The sequence below is a fragment of the Sminthopsis crassicaudata genome, chromosome 2, assembly GCF_048593235.1.
Source record: "Sminthopsis crassicaudata isolate SCR6 chromosome 2, ASM4859323v1, whole genome shotgun sequence".
In the NCBI taxonomy this organism is placed as follows: domain Eukaryota; kingdom Metazoa; phylum Chordata; class Mammalia; order Dasyuromorphia; family Dasyuridae; genus Sminthopsis; species Sminthopsis crassicaudata.
In genome coordinates this window covers 662681909-662709583 of record NC_133618.1, presented here as the reverse complement: position 1 = coordinate 662709583, position 27675 = coordinate 662681909, and the positions used below count along the sequence as shown (strand labels likewise).

At 39.8% G+C, this 27675-nt stretch overlaps 1 protein-coding gene across 3 annotated transcripts in view; it reads right to left on the bottom strand.

The window, feature by feature from the left end:
- RHOBTB1 (Rho related BTB domain containing 1) overlaps positions 1-27675 on the bottom strand; it is a 174134-nt gene that overhangs the window by 88955 nt on the left and 57504 nt on the right. Inside the window, exon 1 of one of the 3 annotated variants that reach the window (XM_074297037.1) lies at positions 16864-16881. The exons of the other annotated variants lie outside the window; for them this stretch is intronic. The gene's annotated coding sequence lies outside the window, so the exon portion shown is untranslated. Of the gene's footprint in view, positions 1-16863; positions 16882-27675 lie in introns of those variants that run through there. 3 annotated transcript variants of the gene reach the window in all.

The following is a 27675-nucleotide window of genomic DNA, read 5'->3' as shown; positions in this document are numbered from 1 at the left end:
CTTTGTAGAGAAGGGGATGGATGGGATGGAGGAAGGACTGGACTGAACAGGAGAGCCCAGTGAGACAGTCTAAGGATTTATGAATGATAAAATTTAAAAAGATCCACACATCACCATGGAGCTGCCTGGACATCTGAGGGGAGACAAGGAAATCCAATTGTCTATTCATCTCTTCCCCTCATCTGATCCCACCCCTACTCCCATAATACCTCTGCATTATTCTTTCTTTCTGGATAGTGACAAGTCTAAAGAATGTAAATTCTGTGTTTTGTTCTAATAGTCTAACACGGCTGGCAGTTGCAGGAATTCCTCACCTGTAAAAGGGAAATTCATTTCTCGTGCTCTGTCATTTCCAAGCTCAAGGTCATGTGTTAATTCAGAATGCTGGACTGTGGTCAGGAAGCCCCGGGGTCAAATCCTGCCCCGACATTAAACTGTGTCATCCAGCTTCTGGAGCTCCAAGCCACTCGCTGAGACACCCCCAATGTCACACAGGTTGTGACCGGCAACTCCTTGCTTGGAGTAGGAGAACCCGAAGTCAGTCCTACTGCTGGATACGATTTGTAGAATCTGGGGCTCTGATGATGAGTATGTAGATAGAGACATATACATATATATATACCCATATGCCCACAGTCACATATGTACATATGTGCTTATAGTATACAGAGAATGTATGTACTAGCAATACTATGCATGCACTATATATAGTACAGATGTATGTATACATATATACATACACATCCGTGTGTGTGTGTGTGTGTGTATAATAATATACTATTTGTATTGGTCTGATCAGCCTTAGTCAGACATACTGTACCTTGTCCCCAGTGTGGCACTGTCATTTTGATCTTCTATGAGCACAAAGGACAATCTTCTCTCTCTTTCTCCTTTTGTGTCTCTGTTTCTCTCTTTCCTTCTCTTTCTCTTTCTTTCTCTCTTTCCTTCTCTCTCTCTGTCTCTCTCTTTCCTTCTCTTTCTCTCTCCATTTATTTCTTTCCTTCTCTCTTTATCTCTTTCCTTCTCTCTCTCTTTCTGTCTGTTTCTCTCTTTCCTTCTCTCTCTCTGTCTCTCTTTTTCTCTCTGTTTCTCTCTTTCCTTCTCTCTCTTTCTGTCTCTATTCTCTCTGTGTTTCTTTCCTTCTATCTGTTTTTCTCTTTCCTTCTCTCTCTCTATCTCTCTTTTTTCTCTCTGCTTCTCTCTTTCCTTCTCTTTCTTTCTGTCTATATTCTCTCTGTGTTTCTTTCCTTCTCTCTCTCTATGCTTCTCTGTCTCTCTACATCTACACACATATATATTTGATTATAATATTTTATATACACTATATATTAGTAGTATATAACTATTATTATTATCATACATATACATATGAGTGTATATTATCATTATGTAGCTATTAGTAGTAAATATACTATCATATTGCATTATATCAACTATATTATAGTATATAATTATCATTTATATATAAATAGTTTATATGCTATTATTATAATATTATACACATGGAGATCACTTTAAAATTTGCAAAGCCCTTTAAAACACAGTGTCTCACTTAATCCTCATAATGAATCCTGCGAGGCAATTTATTTAATTAATTAAAATTATTTATTGTCCTTATTTTATTAATTATTTTTATTTTTTATTATTCATATTAATTATTATTATTTTTTTAGTTAAAAGGATAATAAACTGGAACTTCCACAGAGTCATGGTTTTCCCACGTCTAAGATGAGGAAGATTGGCCTAGCCTGACCATTGAGGTTCCTTCAAGCACTAGTCTATGATCCTATGGTTTCCTGATTTTAAGTTAAATTACCTTTCAAGCTTCAGTCATTTTATTGAGCCCCTATGAGATGAGTCATAATCATCTATTAGTGATAATTTACTACACATGCTTCTTCCTTGTATCAAGGTTCCTTAAAAAAAAAAATAGACCTGTTTTAGCAACACTGCCAGACTAGGTTGCTAAAACCCTAATGAGAGTTGATTTCCTTCCTGGGAGGCTGCACAGGACTTGGTCCCCAGAAGGAAGATAAATTCGGAGGTTTCATTTTAATTGGCGCAGTGCCTTCTATCATGGCTCCTTGCCTGGAAAGCCATTAAGGGCCGACTTCCCTTTTCGAGCATTGAGCCGTGGTCCCCAGGCTCATGGCCACAGAGTAACATTCATTGCTTCTGTTAATATTTGGGAAAACAGGAATGTTTCAGAGGCCATAAAACCACCATTGGTAAACTTACCAACCCATGTGATTGGTTAAGTTCCGAAACAGCTAGTCACACCTAAGTCTCATCAGTAGTTAAACTACCTGGGATCAATGATAAAAGAGCATGGAATCTCTCTGCTTCAAGGCACAAGCCAATGACTCTGGGAGGCCGGGACCCAGGGCCGCTTCCTGCACTCTAGTAAACATTAGTGAGAGTCAGCATTCTCCCTGGTCGGCATTAGCCAGGCTGGAATTAATTTCAGTTTCTGAACCTCCAAGAATGAGGATGAGAATAATGTCTCATCTATTCTTCTTCTATAAGAGTGTTTTCCCCTTTCCTTTGTGACCACCTCCAAAAGCCTTTCTCCTTAGGAGATGGCAGGAGCCTGCAGATTGATTTTGTCTGGCTGGTTTTATCCCTCTCTGGGACATCATCTACACAGCTGTATGCACAAGACTCCCTGTCATGCATTCTCCATTACAGTCAAGCTGCTCCCTTCATTGTTCTTTCTACACAGAATGTAATTTATCTCCTCCCTGCTTTTGCACAGGCAGTGTCCCCCATCTCTCTTCTTTAATGATCTCCTCCTTTGACCTCTGTCTCTTGGAATACCTCCTAGCATTCTCTAAACCAGCTCAAGAGTGACCTACTTCAGCTTCTTGCTGATCTCTCATCCCTAAATTGCTTTGAGTAACTTTACATTTGCATATCTGTATTAAGTAGTCTATTTTCCCTGTGGAACAGAAGATCCTTGAAGTCAGTGCGGCCATTTCCCATCTCTTGGCCAAGTTTTTGGACTTCTTTGAGCCTCAGTTTCTACATTTAGAATAAAATAAGGGCTGGAGAAATTGACCCTTGTCAAGCATTTCCTGGCTCTAAATCTAGACCCTATGGGCAGTGATTTCTGGACACAGGCAGTAATCACCACAGAGTAGTGAAGGAAGGGGGGTCAGGCAGGACAAACAGAAGGGATTTTTGTGATTGCTCTGAGTGACGCCATCAGGATAGAACAACTTAAGGTTGATCCAGACTTTGTCCAAGTGTTTGGCACCCAGAGCAGAGATCCAGGAATAATGAGTGGCAGGTCCAGAGAGGCAGTTTCAGGAAGCACTTCCTAAGAAGAAGAGCTCTCCCTCTGGGGGAGATAGCAGGTTCCCCATCACATGAGGTCTTTAAACAGAGACTAAACAAGAGTGAAAAAGACTCGATGTACAGTCAGGGGACAACAACGGTACCTTTGAGATGTCACGATGAAGACAAGAGGGTCCTTAGAACATTGTATAGACTCCCTTGCAAATGGACTTAATGAGAACACAGACAAAAGTTGTATAGGATACACAGGGTTGGATGGATTGTGACTTGTGTTATTGGAAAGAACATCCATGATGATATTAAGGGCTTCAGGGTATTTCAATTTCCTGCAGAGTAAAAGTCCTCAAAACCAGGGGAAGGCGGAGCTTAGATATGAAGAATGAATGCTAAGCAAAAGCTGCTTCCAAAGAATGGAAACATCCTACCAAAGATAATTTGAAGGACAAGGAAAGAGAGAAGGCACAAGAAAAATCACACGCTCCCACCAACATCAGCATCAACACTCAAGGATATTTGTTGCACTTTTTAAAAAAGTCTGGCAGTACATAGGCTAGAACAGAAGCAAAATGACAAATGGGGGGAAAGTCACAGATTTGTGGTTATAATTGAATGAAATCTGCACTAAAATTAGTAGATCTGGATTCTAAGCCCAGTTTTTCTACAAATTTACTTGTAATATATCAGTCAACGGACAACTTGTTCCCCTCAAGTATAAAACAAATTGTTGTTGAATCATTTCATTTGTGTCTTACTCTCTGTGAGCCCATTTGGGGTTTTCTTGGGAGAAATATTGAACTTGACCATTTCCTTCTCCAGCTCATTTTACAGATGAGGAAACTGAGGCAAACAGGGTAAAGGATTTGCTCGGGTCACACGGCTAGGAAATATCTGAGGTTGGAATTGAATGTAGGTATTCCTGACTCCAGAGCTCTATCCTAGGTTCTGCAAACAGATAATAGCTAATATGTCTAATTTCAGAATGCAACATAGTCTTACAAAAATGGATACTAAGAAAATGTTTTGGAATTGAATCTTTAAGGTAGCATGTAACTCTGCCTCTAAGTTTTCAGTCTGGACAAATCAAATCTGTATTCTATTTGGCCTTGTTAGCCCAAGTGCTTGCCAAGGAGAAGACGACTCTTTTCCTCTGTTGGGGAAACTTAGATTCTGATATTCCCAAAGGAAACAGTGAGAGTGTGAGCAAGAGATTTTTAAGGAGATGTCCCCCAAGATTTAATTCTTTCTATATAAACCTAGAATTTACATATAATTTGTATAGAATTTACAAATACTCCTTGCTTTCTCCTAAAAACACAAAACTTTATTCAATATTTGAATAGAATCCTAGAGTTTCTGAGTTGGAGAGGCACAAAGTGGTCATCTGACTCAAAGCATTTCATCCAACAGTTCTGTCAGAAGATTTTTTATATAAGGAACTGTGATATATAGCAGGACTTCTACTTGGGACTTTTTTGCCCTAGAAACTTTTATGAGGCCCCAGACATGTAGATATATAAATTAGTCATTCAAATCAAACATTTATTGATAATAAATCATAATTTTGATTTGGTTGTGGGACCCCATAAGGGGTCATGATCCATAGTTTAAGAAGTTTTGATATATATCTATATCTATAGCACTGTCATAAAGCCCAACATGACCTAAGAATACAGTGTATTCCTCTTGCTTTCTCTAAAATGGCACGATCTTACCTCCTTTTCCTGCTGGTATCCATGACCCATTGTTCTGCTAGCAATACTGAGGGGGCTTTCGGTGTCTATTCACTGAGAATCATCAGATTGCTATCACTAATAAAGTTCACACAAGTTATGCCTTTGGGTTTTGCCTTTGAAAGCAAGAACCACTGAGAAGAAATCCCTTTAGAGTTTTCAGTCTGGCTAAATAAAATCTGTATTATATTTGGTCTTGTTAGCCAAGTGCTTGCCAAAGAGAAGACTCTTTTCCTCTGTTGGGGAAACTTCGATTCTGATATTCCCAAAGGAAACACAGTGGGAGTGTGAGCAAGAGATTTTTAAGGAGATGTACCCCAAGATTTAACTCTTTCTATATAAACTTAGAACCTTAGTAAATGGCCACTTACTACAGTTATAAGCTTATTAATTTTAATAGCTCCCTTTGGTGTAATCTCTATAACAAACTTATCAAGGATTTCACTGGTACATCCAAGACGCTCTAATGATATTTCTTAGGTTCCGATAAGCTCTAAGTGCAAAACCTAATTTGTGTTGCTTCCATTGACCTTCTGCAGAATGTGATTAACATGAAAACCAGAGGCCCCTCGTGACTGGATTGTGTGGGGATGGTGGTGGGAGGATGTAATCAAATTGTGTGTTTTTGTAAATAATATAGGAGTCTGACGCACACAGTCAGACATGAGGTCTTGGCCAGACATAAACTGGTTATTCACAGGAACAAGAACTGTCTTTGATAACTAGAGATTTAGTGACCTGAATTCCCAATGAAACGGAGAGCTCATTAACTGAAATCTTCCTAGTCAAACTCCTGTGAGGGATAGCTAATGTCCTGAATGAGATGGTCACCCAATCCGATGCTGGGATCCGGGGTGGGAGCCTTTTCTTTCTCTCTCTTTTGTTTTTGGATTAACTGCCTCATGATGGAAGAATGGAAGGGCCAAGAAAATCAGCACTGGAGCTGTGAGGAGGGTGCAGAGGAAAAGGAACATTGGACATCATTATGAAAAATGAAGCTTGCAAAGATATATCTAATTCAGAAAAAATACAAGTAAATCTATATACATCTAAAATGGGATTAATGAAGCTTCCTGAAGGCAGGGACTTTTAAGTGTTTGTATCCTTAGAAGTTAGCATAGGGCCTGGCACATAACAAATCATTTTTGAATGGACTTGAATCTATTGAAATATCGTATTCCTCTCTAGGAGAATGTAAGTTTCCGAAGGTAGGGACTTTTAATGTTTGTATCCTTAGAAGCTAGCATAGTACCTGGCATATAAGTGGTTAACAAATGAATCTATCTAAATATTGTGCTTCTCCAAGAGAATATAAATTTCTTGAGGACAGAGACTGTTCTCAAGATTTTTATCTTTTTATTACTATTGCACATATTAAATGCTTAACTAAGTTTAATTTCAAGTTAGTCTATATAGCAAAGGGCCCTATTTGCCTTTGGGGTTTATCATTGTTCATTTAGGTCAAGGCTTTCCTCCAAGCTTTTCCTAGGAAATCTATCTTACTAGATACCCAAAGCATCACTCGGGCCTGAGTCCATTGGTCAACAAACACCTGCTATGTGCCAAGCACTGTGTGAAGTTCTGGGTATCCAAAGAAAGGGGAAAAAAGAGTTCCTGATCTTGAGGAGCTCAGAGTGAATAGTCTGACAGTCACCATGGTGTCTGTGACAATGTGAGAATATGACCCATTCCATGGCCTTCAGGAGGCCTCTGGGTAACTCGGAGCCCAGTTGCAAAGCTCTCACTGCCTAGTTTCCTTTCTTCCTGGCACTCATTGTTAAAGAAGCTCAAAGGCTCCCCAGAGCCGACAACTCTCAGACATTGGGGGCTGTTTCTCAGCCAGGTTTAACTAAAGCTAACAGTGTGCTCTGTTGGGATTAGCGCCTCTCACCATTGGCTCTAGAGGAATGAAGCTTGCCAGACTCTGGGCACCGAGGGTCATGAGGCTGTGGTCCCTTCTTCAAAGATGAGAACCCTGGATAAACACTCATCTTGGACAAGATGGAAGTGATCCACCTCCCACCTCCACACCTTTGCCTTGACTGTTCACCATGAGTGGAATGAACTCCTGCATCACCTCTGCCTTTTGTATTCCTGATTTCTTTGACACTCAGCAAAGTACCACCTTCTCAAGATGCTTTTTTCTGGTCTCCAAAGCAGCTAGTGACCTCCCCTCCACTGAGTCACCTTGTGCCTTTTTTTCTACCACCATACATGCATGTGGTCCTCCATTTTAGAAGGCAGAGGCTGATGTAGCTTTTAAAAGCCCATCAATACACAACAGGTATTTAATAAGTGAATGAACAGATATTCTCAGAAGTTCCTTCCAACTCAGATTGCCACTTTGCGTGACATATTTTCTTTTGTGACCATTATTAACTCTAACCCTCTACTCGTATACATCTCACCCTACCCTATTTGTCATTTAAACCATGCTCAGGATAAGGCATTTCCTCTAAATGTATATAGATACTATGAAGTATCCTACCTCCACACCTTTGTTTGTGCAGTTCCCTCCTCACTTTGTACATAATACATAGTCAATATTATCCAGAGTCAATATCACTCAGGCTTGAATTAGTTTAGTTCCTGAAAACTCCAAGAATGATGAAGGTGAAAATGTCTCATCAGTTCTTTTGCCACAAGATTGTTTACATCCATCCCCTCAAATGTCCACCAGCCTAGTGCAATACTCCCTGAAACCACTACAACAACAGCATTACTTGAATATTACCATAGTCTACTTAGTGACTTCCAGTCTAGCAGATTTTACTCTTCTCCAAAGCATCCTTCACATAGTTGCCTGCGTATGTCTGCTCATGATACTCCCTTACTCAAGAAGTTTCGATGGCTCCCTATTACCTCAAGGATAAAATACAAACTATTCTTTTTTGGTACCTACAGTCATTCTGCTCAGCTCCAACCAGATTCCAGATTCATTTAAGATGCTCCCTTTTATGCATTTCACAATCCAGTCAAACTGACTTATTTAGTATTCTCCATACACAAAATGCCATTTATTTCCTCCTTGCTTTTGCACTGGCAGGGCTCTCCCTGTCTTTGGTGATCTCCTCCTTTCATCTTTATTTTGGAATATCTTTACCTAATTCATGAGACTGATTTTTTTCAAGTTCTTGCTGTTCACTCATCCCTGAATTACTTTCAATAATGTAACTATATTTGTATATGTGTTACTGGCAGTTACATAGCACAGTGGTTAGGAGTTGGGGGATCTGAGTTCAAATCTGAACTCAGACCTTTATTATCTGCGTAATCTTGGGCAAGTGAAGTTTAATTTTACTTCCCCTCCGTTTCCTCATCTATAAAATGAGCTAGAGAAGGAGATGACAAATTACTCCAGTATCTCTGCCATGAAAACCCCTAAGGATTCACAGAGACGTGGATGTGACTGAACAACAACAAAATAATAATAATAACAATAATAACGACACATGTGTCACATTTCCCCAGTGGAACATAAGCTCACTGAAGTCATGTTTTTTTCTTTTTTTCGTATTCAATCAACGACAGTTTCTGGTACATTTTTGATGCCCGGTGTCCAGTGTTTAATTATCCATTGAATGGAGTTGAATGGAACCTGGCAGAGAGAGCAACTCCCAACCACAGACAACCTTAGACAATGACGGCCACTTTACACATTCTTAAACAAACACCTCAGCAGCAAAATGAGTGGAGGTGAGGGCTGGATTTGTACTCCAAGGACCCCACAGGGGTCACGGCTGGATCCTACCCCTGAGGTCTTGGCCAGGTCATCTGAATTCTCTGAGCTTCAGTTTCTATATTGAGAATAAAATAAGAGGGCCAGGGAAGATGGCCCTTTTCAAGCTTTTCCTAGCTTTAGACACTGTGGGCAATGATTTCTGCCTAGCAAGGGCCACAAAGCAGTAGGGGATGGGGCGGGGGGTCAGGCAGGGCAAACATAAGAGATTCTTGTGGTTGCTCTGAGTGACGAGATCAGGGTAGGGCTGATCCAGACTTCTCTTCAAGTGCTTGTCCCCAGATCTCGGAGCAATAAATGGCGGGTCAAGAGTCAGCTTCAGACCTGATGTTAGGAAGCCCAACTGCCCAAAGGCAGTGTGCCAGGGGCCCTTGGAGTAGATGCTGGAGACAGTCCCTCATCCTTTTGTTACAAAGAAAGAGGGGTTTCGTTCTGGTCAAATTCCATGGCCTCCAGGCTCCCTTCCAACACTGAGACTGTGACTCAGAAGTCAACACTTCTCCCTTTGTCAACACCTTAGAAGGGGGTAGTGCTGATTAGTGAAATGGTGACAAGCAAAGAGGAGAGAGAACTGGAAAATCCCCAGATTTAATTACTCACTACTGAAAGAGAGCATGCTCCTTTTGCTTGAATCCAGGATCTCGGGGCTGGGGGCTCGGAGCTAAAAGAGGCCTGAGAGAATATTGGATTTTACAGATGAGAATGACATCCAGTCTTCACTTCCTTTCTCTCCACAATGCTTTGCTTTCTGGCTTTTGATCTCATCTCTCACCTCAAATTGCTTTCTCCAAAGTTCCTAACGACTTCTTAATTACCTCTTCTCAGTCCTCATCTATCTCCACTGACTTATTTTATCTGATCCTGCTCACCAACATTCTTCTGGCTATTCTTTCTCCCTCGTTGCTCACTATCTCCTTTTACAATTATTCCTCTGCCTCCTTTAAAGGTTTACCGTTCACAATATGCCATTAATTCTCTGTGTTCCCCACTCTTCTCATATCTATCCCACTAGGTCCCATAATGTGTTAACTATTATCTCCATGCAGGTGACATCAGCCTTTCCCCTGGGCTTCAGATCCACATCACCAATTTTGTGTTGGATATTTCTACCTGGATACACTGGAGACATCTCAAGGTCCCCCCTATTTAAATCTAAACAGGATCTTCCCATCTTCTAAATTTCCCCATCTTTGTCAAAGATACCACCGTACCCAGTCTTTCAGGCTTAGAATTTCAGTATTGTATTGGGATCCACACTTTGCTTGACTTGACCACATAGATCCATTCAGTTCCCAGATTGTTCTCTTTTTCTATCTTCGTGACATCTCTCACAATTTCCTCTTCATGCAAAAAGCTCCTTACCACCTCTCAGTTAGACTAATGCAACACTTGCCTACCTGGTCTCCACTGCTTTCCAATTTTGTCCACTCCATTTCACCCGACACCTTTCTGCCAAAGAAAGTTTCCTTAAGTCCAGCCCCACTGGATGCTACAGTGCATCCTATGATCCAGCCAGCTGCTTTTTCTGTTTCCGTTTTATTTCAATCTCCGTGCCTTTGTTTTGATCATCCTTCAAGCCTGGAATGCACTCTCTCCTTACCTCACAGCCTCAAAGAATCCCTTTCTTCCTTAAGATAGAGCACAGATACTATCTTCTTCATGAAGTGTTTCCTGATCCAACTGCTAGTCCCCTTCTTCCCATACTCCCTTGTATATAAGTACTTTATCTGTGTCTGTCTGTTTCTCTGCTTTATATTTATTGTATATTCATTTACAAAAATGCCTTTTGTACTCTATGAAGTTAGATGAATGACCTATACTGTAAATAGAGACACCTCAAATAGACAATGAATAATACTATTGTATATTATAATGTATGTATTGTATTTCTTCCTCATTTCCTCATCAGATAGACTGTTTCTTTTTTTTTTTTTTTTAACTTGGATCCCTAGCCTGATGAGTACCCTGCCTAATCCATAGTAGGCCCTTAAGCAACGCTTACTAACCAATGGAAGTGACTTGTTTAAAGTCACATGGCTCTTCAAGCACAACTGGGATACAGATTCTGACCCAGTTCTAATGCTCTTTCTCAGTAGCCATGATGAGCAAAGGATCATGGGATCATAAAGGCAGAACTGGGAGGGACTCTAGGGCTCATCAAGTCCAAACCAGGTCCATCCAGAGAAGTTCAGGAAATAAAGCAGCCGAGTCAGAACTCATTTCATTGCACTGTGCAGATCAATCACCAAAACAATTGCTAATTTGATTAAAAGAAATTAATATAGATAGGGTTTCTGTGGTTAATAGAATTAACAACTTACTTAGTTCAGGAATAAAAAGGCAGTGATCTCACTCTGACTGAACTTGAGAACCTGGAAAGTTCCACATTTCTAAGAGAGAGAAGTTGCTAGAAACTTGACTTGATTCAGTCTTTTGCGCAGGTAAGATAAGTAGGCTCAAAGGCTTTCTGGCTTTGTATGGGTGTGTTTGAAAGAAAGATGGCAGGGCCCCAAGTTTCCCTCAAATTGGTCTCATTGAACACAGAGGGTCTTTCATTTCCTACATAAAACAAGGGGCTTTTGAGGCCCTTCTCTTTTAAACGTGAGCCCTGGGTCTCTCTTTGTAAGAGCTGAGGCCTTTGGATCTCTGTGCCTGGGACAAGCAAAGACAAGTCTTTGTGTTTCATGAAGCCTTGAACTAAAGGATGACAATATGGATTGGATCTCAAAGCAGATTGATAGGATGACATAAATTATCTCAGAGCATAGCAATTAATAAAGGGTCTTACCTTCTTCCTTTCTACCCCACCCCAGGAATTGAATATTTTTTAAAGACAATCCCAGCCCTCCCAGTTCCTCAACCTTGGCCATACTGAATTTGGTAGCAGAATGGAATGGTGGTTAGTGCTGACTTGGCAAGTCATGGTTATTCCTGGGCTTGAATGCTTCCTTAGAGGATTGCTAGATGACCCTACTCAAAATAAGCAACCTTTTAGTGCCCATGGGTAACTCTCTGAGACTTCTAGAGGAGAATGCTCATTTGCAGCATTGGTGGAGGACCTTTTTCTGGTTCCCCCCAACTTGTGGCAATCAAATGAAATACTGTATGGAAATTTACCAACTTTAAAGTGCTATGTAAATGAAGATTTTATCCAGCATTATATAAACTACCTGAAGACAGGGAGTCCTGATTTAAAAAAAAATTATTGAAATAAATATTATTGATACTCTGAGTTTTTTAAACACCACCAAAATTCCTTTGTATCTTTCTCCTCCTCCACCTAGGGAATTATCCTATATAACAAATATTAAAAGGAAAAAGAAAAAAATAGTAAAACCAATCAATAGGTTGAAAAAATCTTAAAAAAAAATGCAAGGTCTCACAAACATGGCTTTCACACTACTGCAAAGCAGTGTTCATATCTTCTCGTATCTCTCTTTGGGACCATGTTTGTATTTGTAGAGCCTAGCATTGTGCCCTTGGTGTTTAATCAATTCTTTCATAGAATTAGATAGGTGACCTTATGTTTCAAAGGCTCTGGCCCAGCTAGAGGTCCAGCTACCTTTTAGGTAGAGGTCCAATCATCCATCTTTATGCATCTTCCAAAGCAATACCTGACATGAGGCCCTCACAATCTATTATCATACAAAAATAAAGGACAGATTATTCAGGTAAGAGCTCTGGCTCTCAAATTCAGGACTTCCAATCCAAAAGACTCTTTGGTCAGTTGCAAATGATGGATGATAGTGTTCTATAAAAGAGTTCTTACTAGGAAAAACAAAGCAGATGAAAACTGCCTTTTGTATTCTATGAAGTTAGATGGATACTGTAAATAGAGTCACCTCAAATAGACAATGGATTAGTCCCTAAGTTGAATCAGAGGAGAGGACAATTTGGGTTGCCTTCTGATAAATGGCAAAGTTTATATACAGGCATGTGGTACCTATATTGCACTTAGGTAGTAAAATGGAGTCAGAAAGATCTGAATTCAAATGCAGCCTCAGAAACTTAACTAACTTTGGAGTTCTGAGCACATCATTTAACTGTTCAGATACTTGTGCCCACATCTGAAGACAAAATAACTTAGTTTTTTAGCTATAAAATGGACCAGGTCCCTTTCAGTTGTAAAGTCTAGGATCCTAAACTTTAAATACATCACTTGAAGAGAATCTACATAAGACAGTGGATAGAAAGTTGTCTTTCAAGGCAGGAAAACCTAGATTCAAGTGCTGACCATCATTTATTAGCTACGTGACTCTGGGCAAGACAATTAAATTTCCAGTACTTTGGGCAATTTTCTAGGACTGTAGATTGAGGATAAGGTGCTAACTGATAGTCCTTGGAAGAAGACTTCCTATGCCAAAGAAGTTTATTTTACAAATAAATAACTGAATGAATTAAAATGGTCACAATTGACCAACAAAAAGAAGAATCTGCAACCAGATCCCTAGACATTAAAAATCTGTATTTCCTCCTGAAATGTATTGCCAGAAATGATAAAGAAGTTCCATAAAACACAAAATCCTAGAACCTTAAAGTGAGAAGGGACTTCAGATATTATTTAATATAACCTGAGCATGAATTTTATTCCTTGCTGGCCAAGTCAAATGGATCATGACCTCAGGGCTAGAAGGGATTCAGATGACCAAGTGCTCAGCCAGTTTTGGCTAGAAGACCTCTAGTCATGAGAACTTATTCCTTCATGAAACAGTCCATCATTCCATTGTTGAAGACTTCTGTTAGAAAATGGTTGCATCTATTGCACCTAAATCTGCCTCTTTTCTGGCTCTGTCCGTTGCTTTTGCCTTTCTGGGACCAAACAGAATATGTGTAATCCCTCTTTCATGAATGGTTCTTTAAATAATAGAAAAAAGAATTAAAGGCAGGTATCATCTTCTTGCCTTGACTCAGCCCAGTGTTCTCTTTACCCTCAATACTTCCTTAAATGGGAAGGTGCCAGGCTTATCACTTTTGGCCCAATTACCCTCTAGCAAACCATCTATTTGCTTCCTAAATGTGGTTCCAAGAACTGTTCCAGGATTTCTGATATGGCCTGACAAGGACAGAGTGCTGAGAGCCTATCATTCCTATCTAAGGTCAACCAGCTGCTGACTCAGGTTGACTATAAAGTCTGCTGAAATCCCAGGTCTTTACTCCATGAGCGATTATATGCCCATAACTCCTTGATCCCCTGTACTTGCAGGGTTTTTAAAAAAAATATTTTTCCCTAGTGAGCTTCATTATCTCAGAGTTGGCCTGTCATTCTAGCCTGTTGACATCTTTTGGCATCCCGAGTTGGTCATGGTAGCCATAACTTCCAAAATGGTATCATCAGCATACTCAATAACTGTTCTACTACATAGAGCATTGGACAGGAAGCCTATGTAGTTAGGAAGACTTGAATTCAAATCTAGCTTCAAATACCTTCTAACTTTGGGTAAATCACTTAACTGCTAATCTGCCTCAGTTTCCTCAAATATAAAATGGCAAGAAAAATAGCAGCTACCCTCAAAGGTTGTGAGAATTAAACAAGATAATACTGCGTAGTTCAGGATCTGATGTACTTAGTAAATTCTTCTTCTCTTCCCTTTCCCATGTCATCAACGTTTTCATACAACTCATCAATAATACGCTGGTGACTACCAGAATGTGTTATTTATTCCACAGGGAATAAAATTGTCCTTCAGGATGATACTGACCCATTAACTCACCCTGGGTTTCTTTTTACTGCAGGAAGCCTTCTCTGATTTCCCCAACTATTACAGCATGCCCTCCCCATAACATTCTCCCCTTGTATATATTCTGAGGGTCCTTATTCCCACCTCTTGCTGACAATTCACCAGTCACCTATTACATTAGTCTGGACATGACCAATTCATGATAAGCCACTGCGGTTCTGAGAGATCATGGTATTCTTTGTAAATGCTCACAAGCCACTCTAGTAAGGTATTTCAGAGTTTTGCCAGGAATGGATAGCAAACTTAAAAGCCAGTCTGAAAGTCTACTTCCTTCTAACTTTTAAAAATAGGGATTACATTGGCCATCTCCATTCCCTCTCTGGTAGCTTTGCAATGATTACACTTGGGCTCAGCAATAACAAACCTGCCAGTTAACCTTGAGATGGTGACCTGAATTTACTAAAGGCTTTGAGGTGCTGTTTCTCTTTCTCTTTAAATAAAAATTTTTCTTGATACCATGCGATTTCTATATCATAGTACGTTCCTGATTTTATTCTGCCTTTTAAAAGTTGAGTAAAACCTCTAGTATGATTTTATCTGCCACTGCACATATCATTCTGCACCTGTGATCTCCCACTTTCCTATACTGGTGTTAAAAACCATTTCTTCACTTATCTGGAGTTCCAAATAATTGCTAATCATTTATTAACCTTGAAGCAATCCATTTGATAAAGTCAATGATGTTCAAACCATAATTTAGTATTTCTGACCTATGTAATAGATATCAAAATGCACATGACTGCAGTCATTATTATTGTTGTTCTTTTTGTTTGACCTGTGATGTCATTGATAGAGTAAACTCCTTCTTACCAATAGATTGGTGCCTCCTCTGTGACTCATTGTCTCTGAGTTTCTCTGGACACTGGGAGGTTCAGGAACTTGCCTGGCCAGAGTTTTATAATCAGGATATGTCAGAGATGGGACTTTAACCCAGATTCTGACTCTAGGGCCTCTTCTCTATCCAGTACAGCTTCTCTGACAATGGTTCTTTACTGAAGAGCAATCTTTTATGCCCCACTAGCTCCATTTTTCATAATGAACATGTCTGTCAATAGTCATTTCATAGGTTCACAGAATAGAGGACAACAGCTATTAAAAAAAAAAAGGTCCAGAGTACTTTTCTGGTGGATGTGTGAGCTGCCATCATTCAGGGATGCAGATGGTCCTTAACTGTCAGTGTGCCTCATGGGATTCTCCAAAATCAAAAAAAGGGTTGAATCCAAAGAAATGAATTCATCTACGGTCTGAGGGAATCCATGCAACAAGTTTTCTTGTTTTTTTCTTTCTAAACTAAGTTCATTTTCCTCTCTGGGATTTGTCAGAGACAAACTAGCTACTAAAAGCTTCTTAAGAAGATTTACTGCTGTCTGGAGAATAACAGCTGGTCCAGCTATCTGGGGTAACTAGACATATTAATAACTGCTTTGGTACCTGACTGAGCTGTGCCTTCCTGAAAAAAGAGTCTTAGGATTGGCAGAACTGGAGAGCTGATCCTAAGAGCCCTTCAATTTGACATGCATGTATTGACTTTTCCCTCTAGAAACCGTTTTTACCATTATCTTTTTCTATATTATCGTCATATCCCAGAATAGAATCATTCCTTTTAAAAAGTTAAAAGAGAGGGGAAAAATTACTGCAACAAAACTAAACAGAACATTAACTAAGTGTAATATTTCATATATGTAAACATAATATAATATAATATATATTTCATACCCATAATCCCCCAGCTCTACAAAAAAGGGTATCCTTAAATCTCATCCTTCAATAATATTAAGTATCCGTTATGGAAATGGTATTGAGTCCAAAGTAACTGCATAAAATAGTGCCTGCTCTGAGGAAGCTTATAGTCTACTTAGGACAAATAGCATTTATATAGAAAAGAACACAAAATGTGTACAAAGTAATTGGTGTGTGTGTGTGTGTGTGTGTGTGTGTGTGAAAGAGAGAGAGAGAGAGAGAGAGAGAGAGAGAGAGAGAGAGAGAGAGAGAGAGAGAGAGAGAGAGAGAGAGGGAGAGGGAGAGGGAGAGAGAGAGGGAGAGAGAGAGAGACAGAGAGAGAGAGAGAGAGGGAGAGAGAGACAGAGAGAGAGAGAGAGGGAGAGAGAGAGAGAGAGAGAGAGAGAGAGAGAGAGAGAGAGAGAGAGAGAGAGAGAGAGAGAGGGAGGGAGGGAGGGAGAGAGAGAGAGAGAGAGAGAGAGAGAGAGAGAGAGAGAGAGAGAGAGAGAGAGAGAGAGGAGAGAGAGAGAGAGAGAGAGAGAGAGAGAGGGAGGGAGGGAGGAGAGGGAGAGGGGAGAGAGAGAGATTGCCAAATAGACAGAGAGAGAGATTAAGAAAGACCTTGTTTAAGATGAAGTACCTTAGCTGAGTTTTGAAAGGACCTCAAGATTCCAGGAAGCTGAAGGGGAGGAGAGAGAGCATTCCAGGTATCTGAGATAGCCTGTGCACTGCACAGAGATGAAAGATGGATTCCTGTGTGTGGGGAAAAGTTCTCTGATTCTCTTTATATATCTAGTTAAGAATTGCTTAACTAGAATGTTTGCCAACACATACATGTATAAATAAACAAATCTTGTTCCTGATATAGTTCTGGGAAAGGAGAGCATAGAAGTTTTTTTGATGTGGCTATTGGAGTCATAACTAAGATGGGTGACCAGGGCTTTGTACAAGACTGCCGAGTGTTAAAGGATGCAAAAGTTACCGTAAGCAATACTTCATAGTATAGAAACCTCAATAGAAGCTAATTCCTCCATCCACTCAAGATATTTTTCATTAATTCTCTCTCTTATTCTTGAGACCTCCCAAATGATGATTGGGATATGGGGCTGTGATTCCTGCTCCTTAGTCACATGTTCAGTGATACTTGTCCTGGGGACCAATTTGCCCCTTAAAGATCTGCCAGCTAATGAATAGTCCCCACCCCCAATTCAGAGTCTTAACTAAAGGGATTCATTTATAAGGACAGCAGCAGGGTGATTCTGATAACTATGGAAAATACACATATACCATATGAATTTGGAGAAAAGTTCTGTGTCACTCCCAATCAGACGGCCAGAAAGCCATCACAGGAATTGTTAATAGAACTCTTCTGTTGATAGGATGGGGTGGGAAGCTAGTGGGTGAACAATAGAGTGCTGTCCCTGGGACAAGAAGACCAGCTTCAGACACTTACTAGCTGTGTGATCCTGGAAAAATCACTTCAGCCTATTTGCCTCAGTTTCCTCCAGCTTGAGCTGGAGAAAGAAATGGCAAACCTCTCCGGAATCTCTGCCAAAGGTCACAATGAACTAAATAAGATTAAAATGACTAACCTACAATAAGCGGATGTGTTGAAGAAATGGTTTCATCATGACTCCTTCACTGCATGTTAATCTGAACCAAGTGACTGATAATGACTTCCATCATCATGTTAAGTCTTAGACCTTGCTCTCCTCCTACATGATCTTCAAGCAAACACCTCCCCAGTCTGGACATTTTCTCTGACTGTCCCCTGGAATACTCTCACTCCTCATTCCCATCTTCAGGCTTCCAAGTCCCAGTTCAAATCCCACCTTCTTCAAGGAAGCCTTCCCCAATCCCCCATATTCCAGTCTTTCTTCTGTTGATTATTTCCACTCCTTTTTTCCCCAATTATTTTCCAATTTGTTTTTTATAGATTGCTTGGACACTGGGGTTGGTTTGATGTTGCCTCCATTAAATGACAACTCCCCACATGCCTTTGCCCTGATTGTGCCCTATGCTCTGCCCCTTCCCCTCTGCCTGCCAGCCTCTTTTATGACTTAGCTCTAAGTTTATCTCTTGCTGAAGTCCTTTTCTGGTCCCTCTTCCCACTATTTTCCCTCTGAGGCTATCTCCCATATCTGTGTACATACAGAGCATTTAAATGTTGTCTTTCCCATTAGAATGAGTATCCTCATCACAGGGAATGCTTTTTCCTTTCTTTGTACTCCTAGAACTCAGCACACAGTAGGCCCTTTTTCAATACTGACTCAGATTAGACTTCAGTGTACCCAAAAAAGTCAGAATACAATGTATTGTCTTTAGAGACCATTAGAGGCAGCCGGGCAAAGATGTGGGATTAAATTATGTATATATATATGTATATATATATATATATATATATATATATATATATATATATATATATATATATATATATATATATATATATATATATATATATATATACATATATATATACATAATTTAATATATATATGTGTGTGTGTATATATATATATGCACATATATATGTATATTTATGTATATATAACATATATATGTAAAATATAATTTATATTATAGATTAACTAATTAATATTATTAATTAATAAATTATCTATAAATATATAAATTTAGATAAAATATCTCCAAATAGAATTGGAATGAAATTAGCTAGCAGTATAAACTGAACTACCATATTGAAATTCCATGTTTGTTCCAAGATATATTTTGGAAAATGTAAGTACGGAAAAAGTAGGTATTCCCAATAAATTTACAGTGAGCTAATACAAACCAAAATCTTTAAAAGGAACCCCTCTTCATTTTTTCCATTTCTATTTTTTCATTTTTGTCTTTTTCCATTCCAATTCCATTTTCATTTTCCATTTTTCCATTCCAACCAGTTCTCAAATGTCAGCTAATGACAGTGCTAGAGAGAGCAGTGGATAGAATTCTGGATCTGGAAAAAGAAAGGTCTGAGTTCAAATTCTACCTGGGACATTAACACGTCATAGGACTGTTGAGCCTTTTCATACTTGTTTTCCTCATCTGATAAAAATGAGGAAATTGTACACTCCCTCCTTAAGGCACTTTCTAACTACAAATTTGGGAGATCTCAGCATATCCACTAGTTTACTACTTCATTATGCACACTTTATTTTCTTTTCAAAAAGAATTTAAATTGGCTTTTTTCGTTATAAATCCCTAGAATTTCGGATAGTATCCTTCCTCCTTGAGAACCATCCTATATAAATAAATAATATTTATAAAAGAAAAAAGAAAAATCAGTAAAACTAATCAATCCATTGAAAACACCTAATATATAAATATATATATAATATATATATATACAACATTCTCTACCTGTGACCTTTTCACCTCAGCAACAATAATATTTCTAATTCTTTCACCTGTTGGTTTTAGTTCCCTAATGTAAAGCAATGACAATTTTGCCCAGCTTCTGTATGTCCCCTAGTGCCTAAAACAAGAATCAGGACATCACCAAAGCTTTGAGGAGACTGAGGCACCATATTGACTCACACAATGTCTCTTTCTTTAGGCTTTTGAAGGCAGTTATTATCTTTTTTTCTTTTTTCTTTCTTCCTTTTTTTTTTTTTTTTGCCTTGGCAATTGGGGTTAAGTGACTTGCCCAGGGTCACATAGTTAGGAAGTTTATGTGTCTGAGGTTAGATTTGAACTAGTGTCCTCCTGATTCCAGGACTGATGCTCTATCCACTGTGTCACCCAGCTATCCCATAGTGATTGTTTTGTAACCCCAGTGCTTAGCACAGTGCCTGGTGAATAATTAGTGTTAAATAAATGCTTATCATCGCCTGATGTTGCTGTGGGTACAGCCAAGGACCTGGTTTGGAATCCAGGCTTTCCCACTTATTTTGGGGTGATTGTTTCTTGGGCGTCAGTCTGCTCTTCTGTAAAATGTTGGCGACGAGCCCTCGAAGACCTCTTTTGCTCCAAGTGGATGATTCTGTGATGTGCTCAATGAAACAGGCGCTAGGATCCTGCGCCATCTAAATGGACGTGCTGCCCGGCCCATACCATGTCATTGTCACCAAGCTTAAAAAAGAATGGACTGTTCCCCATCCTCTCCCAGCAGACAGATCTGTACCACAACATAGAAAGAGGAGAATGATGGCCCCAGATGGGACCTGAGCCTTTGATGTGTCCGAGCCTGCACTGCCCTCTGGGGGCCACCTAAGAGACAGCGTCCTACAGAAGGAAATAGGAAGACAGATAGATGCTGGTGGAACAAGGAGCTACTCAGGTGAATTCAGCAGCCATTCATCAGGGCATCCTGTGGGCAGAGATCAGGGGAGGTCCTCTTCCTCACGTGCCGTGTGACAGGAGGAGAGAGTTCTGCTCTCATTACTCTTGTCTTCCTAAGCACAGCCTTCTGTAATGAATGCCAGTAAACAGCAGGGGTTTAATACATGCTTGTTACTGACTGATTGGCTTTGGATACCTGAGAGAACTAGGCTTGAAAGCTACTCCTGACCCTTCTTAGTTGTACAACTTTGAGCAAATAACTTGACCTGTTGAAGCCTCAGTTTCCCCATTTCTTCCAAATGTCTGACCTAGACTGGATCACAGGGCTGTAAGGAGAATCCTACCTTCTGCAAGCCTTTCCTGCCTCCATATCTCAGCTCCCCATTCCTTCTCTCTCCCTCTGAGAGCTATCTTCTCTTTAGATTATGGGTAATGTGCATCATACCATTATTTATATCTTACCTCTCCTATTGGAATGTGAACTTCTTTCTGTTCTTAGTGCTGGGTCTATTAGGTACTTAATAAATGCTTATTGACTGACTAGCCCCAGAGGAGAAACTGTAAACCTGGAAAGTCAGGATGAGCACAAAAATGACACAGAACTGGAAACATCATAAGAAAGGTTTGTGACGGAAGATACCCAGGAACTTTTGGAAACAAAAACTTTTCCACTCTGCCAGTGAGAAAACTTCCCCCTTCCCTGGATTGCAGGATTTGAATTCAAAGGTCTTGGGTTCGAATCCTGTCTCCCTCACCACTGTCTAGTTCCCCACTTTTGAGGAAGTCACTCCTTTTCTCTAGGTCTCACTTTCCTCACTTGGAAAATGAGGCGAATGAATTTAACTCTTCAGGTCCCTTCTGGCAGTGACTGCTATGATAGGATTATATGCAGACTGTGATTTTTCTCAGCCTGTCTCTGACACAAACAGGCTGAAGAGGTCACCTCAGACTCTAGGGGCATTGGGCAAATCTCTTGGGTGACGAGTTGCAGAAAAGTATCAATCTGCCCTGGCGTACAATCTCCTCATCCATGAGTTTGCCAAACGGATGGATTCAAAGCCTGATTCTTCTTAAATTATTGAGCCTGCGCACAGTAGGTTTTGTTTATGGAGAATTTTTATTCTTGCCATTGATCCACCTTCACAAAGTTTATAGTCCAGTGGTTATAGGAAACAGAGAGACTCTAACATATATGATTATAGTCCAAAATATTTTAGGAAAAATGCATTTAAGAGCTATAAAGCAAAGAGCTAGATGATGTCCTAGGGGCAAAAAAGTTTATTTTCATTGGAGGGGTACATATAAAAGGCTTCTAGAGGAGTTGATGCTTAAATTCAATTTTAAAGAGAAGGTAGAATCTAGGACTCAGAATGAAATATTGCTTGTATAACTCCTTCCCCATCTTCACTCATCTACTTATTCATTCCCCCATTACCTCATTCTCAAACCTCTCCTCTCCTTAAGTTAAAAATACTTGATATAGATCATCTACTCCAAAGATCTCAGTGTCTTTCAGAGCCAAGCCTGGTAGAGACAGTGTTCCCTGCAATGGAATATGGTTGTTTGGGATTCGAAAAAAAGAGACAAGTTTCTGAAGATATTGAAAAACTGGGGCTTTTTGTCAGGTTGGGGTATAACCAAATACTGCCCACTGGTTAGCAGAAAATCTCAGTATCCCCCTCTTTCCCTGAGAGTTTGGTTTAAGGACTGGTTGCATCCTCCCAGCCTGAGGTAAGTATTCTGGGAGAAGCTCTGGGGAATAGAGGCAGGCCTGCAATGCGGGAGTGGCCAACTAGTTAGGAGAAAAATTGCCATCAGCCTTGGAGATACAGCTGCTATTGGAAGCTGCCAGTGAAGTACCTCAGGACCATAAGGAATGGGGTGGGTCTTTTTTTTTTTGTTCAGTTTATCCATAGGCCAATCCCAAGGCTGATAGCTTCTCCCTCCCCTTGTCCCCTTTTCCTCCTTCTCCTTGGTCAGAAGAGATGTTCCATGTTCCTAAAATTTCCATTTCTTAAGTTGTGGGGTTTTTTGTTTGTTTGTTTGTTTTTGTTTTTGTTTTTTGTTTTTGGAAGAAATGTATATTTGTAGCTTTCCAGGTGAATGAGAAAACCGTGTGAGCTGGAGAGGCTACAAGGAGCTGGGACTGGCTTGGGAAATGAGATCTTGGCCACTTCTACAAAAATTTATACCTTTGACATGAGGCATTTTGTATGTTGATCCATCTCTTTCTTGGTTTCTTTCTTTCTTTCTTTCTTTAAAAATAATTTGAATTTGGAAGCAAACCCATTGCTTCTGAAAGAAGGAGCTGAGGGAATGATGAGAAAGAAGTCCAATCCACAAGAGAATAGAGGCAGTGGGGAGGGCTGATTCTTCCCCAGTTTGCACACTACTTAATTTCTATGTATTCTAAAGATTTGAGTTCCTTTTCTAGGGGTAAACTCTTGTATTTCTAAGAGATATCCCAAGGACTCTTTCTGGATCACAAACACAATTTTTATTCTAAGCTATTATTAATGCTTTCTATGATATACCTGACATGTGGCCATCTCCAGTGAGAGGGGACCTCTGACCTCCCAGGAAGTCCATTTCGCTTTAACCATTAGAACAATTTTACATGCATTGAATCTAAATCTACCTTTCTATAACTTCCACCCTTTGCTCCTATTTCTGGCACCTGGATTCAAATAGAACAAGCCGTAGTCCCTTGTCACATAACGGCCTGTCAAGTATCTGGTGACAGCTATTATGTCAGGGCCAGCAATTTTTCCCATGCACCATGTTAGCTTCCATGTTTAAGAACTGTGATTCTCAGCCCTATCTCTATCCTATTACACCATTTCCAATGATGAGTAGAAGTAGAAGGGGTTCATGTGGGTCTGAAGATCAATTTCTATTTCTCTTTAGTTCTTAAATCACAATGGGTAAAAAACAAAACAAAAATCGAAAGAACAACCACAACAATAAAAAAACCCAGCACCTAGTAGCCAATTATTTGGTGATGATTCTCTTCCTATTTAAATAAACTGATCACATTCTAATAAAATACATTCTATGGCAAGTGTACTCTCTCATTCAGCTTTCTAGAACATGTCAGAGGTGGTCTTCCATTGGCCCACACTTCAAGGATCCAGGGCCACTGGGAGCCCCCCAGGAGGCTTTGAAGTGGAATTTGGGTGGAGAAGGGATACGATGTTTGGGTTAAATTCTATCTCATACCACTTTGATGTTCACTCTATTTTCTTGTGCCTTAATATAATATCCTTTTATACTTTAATGTCAAAGTAACTTTGATTTAAAGGGCACATCAGGATGTGATGGTGCATAATGGTCATCATCTTAACCATTGATCTTCAAGGTTCTCTAATCTCTGTGTTGTTAATGGTGGAGGAAGTCAATATGTACAGATTCATTCCCATGGCATCCACAAGAATTTATATCTTTGATATAAACTCATTTATATGTTGATCCATCTCTTTCTTGGTTTCTTTCTTTTTTAAATAATTGAACCTTTCTTCCCTAGCTTACTTTTGAACTTTCTTCCTATCCAGATTCTAGCTAACTAATATTTGGACTAGGAAATTTCTCCCTATATCCATCCCTTCTCCCTGTTTCCCTATTTGCACCCAAGAGTACTACCATCTTAGTCACTCACATTCATCACTTTGGAATTAACTGCTTTCCTCTTCCCTTCACTCCCCATATGCACTTATTTGTCAGGTCTTTTTAAGTCTATCCATTTGCTCATTTCTCACATTTACGCCCATTTACAGAGCTACCCAATTATTTTCAGGCTCCCGTCAACTCTACCTGAACAAGTATAATGTTTCCTAATGGGGCTCCCTAATTTCCTGCTTTCCCCCTTTCTAAGTTGTCCTCCACATAGCTTCCAAATTAATATTTCTAAGTAAGATCATGAGTGCTATTAGAGACAGCTGGTCTCAGATTTGGGAAGACTAGCCTCCAACACAAATGGCTGTGTGATCCTGAGTAAGTCATTTAACTTCTCTGTCCCAGGAAACATTCAATGATTATCTCATACAGGATAGGTACTAATCCCTGTAGAAGGATTTCCTCTATAGAAGGGATTTTCCTCACTAGGAGTTCCTTACACTAATGAAATCCTAGATCCAGTCTTGGGAGGAGAAGCAATATCTAATCATATCTCTCCTTTACCCAGAAATCTTTGGTGGTTCACTACTCTTTCTAGGATAAGCTATGAACGACTCGATCCATCACTCAAAAGCTCTCCCCAGTGTGCCTCCCACCCACTCTTCTAGTCTTTTTTCATATGGATCCTCTTAATGCCTTCCACAATATAGCTAAATCAAGTTAAAAACTTTCCCAAGACTTGACATCAGATACTACTCACCTCTATTTCCTCCTCACCTCACCTCAGCTTCCTTTAAGTCTCAGTCCAGCTTTGACATCCTACTTAAGGTTAATCAGGTCTTGCCTAGTTGTTGGTATCCTCTCCTTCTTGAAATGACACCTTACTTCTTTATAAGGGCTCTTGTAGCTATCTGAGGGCGGGGACCATATCTCCAACAAATGATGCAACTGAATTGCCCTATAATATCACTAGGCTTGATATATTTTGTAAGGATTGGTAAAATACCTGCCATCCATATCTGCTAAAGTAATCAGCATAGAGATCCTCAGGGAGCCAAGAAAAAATCTTCCTATCTAGTACGATTCTTAAAGAGCGTGTGGTTTTTAAAGGAAACATTGGGTTCCTGAAATTAAAGGATGACTGTATATTCTGGTATTTTATTATCTGTTATAATTAGGTGACTAATTAAAAGGGTATCTTATAATTCAGTGGATATTTCCCCAGGTAAGAGAAACCAGTGGGGGGTTTGAGAGTAAGAGTTACTCTGGTTCATCTTGCCTTTGTTTTTTTTTTTTTTTTTTTTTTTTTTTTTTAACTAATCCAATTTGTTCCAAGAGTTAGTTCCACCATTTCTCTGGGGCCATTATCTCATAACTTAATCATTTTGACTTACCAGGGAGACTGAATAGTAATTCTACATTCTCTTTTCATCAGTTTTATTCCGTTTTCTGTATTCCCATGAAAGAAGACCAACCATTCATTGGTTAGTTCCACCTTCCAAATGTTTCTAGAGAAGCAAACATTGACAATTAAGCCAAAGTCAGCTTCTGCTGTCTATGCTAAGTAGTTTTATGTTCTTTGTCTTTAACTACAACAGCCTTTTCAACTTGCACTCAATGAGAAACATAGAATTGAAAGGAATCAGAAAACCCCAACTAATCCATTGGTGGATTCCTAAATAAATCATATTTAAATCATCCTGGATGTACTACTAGTATATGACTGAAATCTCATAACCTTGAACTCAGAATATATTACACCTAGACAACCGGTAGACTTCATTAAAAACTTAGGCAAACAAGTCATCTGGTGCCTTGATATAAGTGATGATCATCAGGAGCCCCTAAAGGTTCATCCAGAGTGGGCCATGCCAGATTGAAGAAGAAGGGGGGAAAGGGAAAGAAAATACACTGGAATGGGGGCTGGAACTGATGGTACAAGAGAGAGAAAGGCTCAAAGGTACCCTTAGATCTCTGAATAGGAAGCATGGCTAGTCTCCTTCTGGAAGAACGAGCACTGACCATTGCTCTGAACAGATTCTTTTTCTTCTTGATGAACTCCAAGGGTATTGATTACTTCTAGAATGAAGTGTAAATTCCAGGGATTTATAAAACCTTTCACAACCTGCCCCCGACCTAAATTTGTATATGCCCCTTTTTTCTACACTTATTCAGCCAAAGATGCCTTTTTTGCTATTTCTCACACCTGACACCCATCTCCCATCTCTGAGTCGTGATACAGTCTTTGTCCTACACCTCCCATTTCTGTCTGAAATACACTCCCTCTGCCACAAAGAATTCCTCATCCCTTTCCAGATAAGGAGCATTGACTTCCCTACTTAATCCTGTTCTTTTATTATTCCACTTACAGCTCAGCTCAAACACCACACCTTACACAAAGCCTTCCCTGATCTCCCCAAATGCTAGTTCCCTCCCTCCTAAACAACAATGGTGTATCATCATCCCCCATTCCCATCATCATCATCATCATCATCATCACTAGCATTTATATAGCACCTAGTATGTGATAGGATCTGTCCTTAGAGCTTCACCAATATTCTGTTTGATCCTCACAGCAACTCTGGAAGGATAAGTGCTAATAGTTCCATTTTATAGTTGGGGAAACTGAGGCATAATGAGGTTGAGTGGTGTGCTCAGGGTTGTACAACTAGTGGCAGGCAGAACTGGCACTATTTCAACTGTCTCCAGCCAACAAATCATCATGCTAGGGAGCTAGGAGTGAAGGAAGAGAATTGTCAATATTCAGGATCTCTATAAAGGAAAGTGACATGGGAAGCTTAGGACACTTTGTCATTGAGAGACCAAGAGATGTGGACTGTGAAATAGCTCTTCTGACAGGGAGAAGTTCAATGCCAGCCAGGCAGTTTCTTTTATCAGTAGGGCCTTCTGATCAGAACAGCTCTCTTTTGTTTTAAACATAAGTTGTAAGTTTTTTCTCTTTCTTTCTTTTCTTTCTTCCTTCTTCCTTCTCTCCCTCCCTCCCAACCCCCTCTCTCCTTTCCTTTTCTTTCCTTCCTTCCTTCCTTCCTTCCTTCCTTCCTTCCTTCCTTCCTTCCTTCCTTCCTTCCTTCCTTCCTTCCTTCCTTCCTTCCTTCCTTCCCTCCCTCTTTTTTTCCTTCCTTTCCTCCCTACTGTTAAAAAGATTATTTTCAAAGGAATCAAAGTTATTCAAGAATATAGGGGGGGCATCTATCTGGAAGCTGACTGAAAAGCACCCACTGATTCTTCCCATCAGGCTGGATGTTTGGGCTCCTTGACAGACAGATGCAGGAGGCTCAGCTCTGGGGCTTGTGGTCTTTAGTTGAGAAGCTTGATGGAAGCATTGTATGTTGTATGCTAAGATGTGAATGATTAAAAAAAAAACCCAGAAACCCATGCCCTTCTTCAACCAACTGCATCAGCTGGCCAGGGCAAAAGGGATAAAAAGGTCTTATTTTCTTTACTCAGGATCATAAAATTTAAAGCTGGGAGGGATTTTAGGTTGACGTCATTCACCACACTATTTAATAAATTACTGTCAAATGTCAATCAC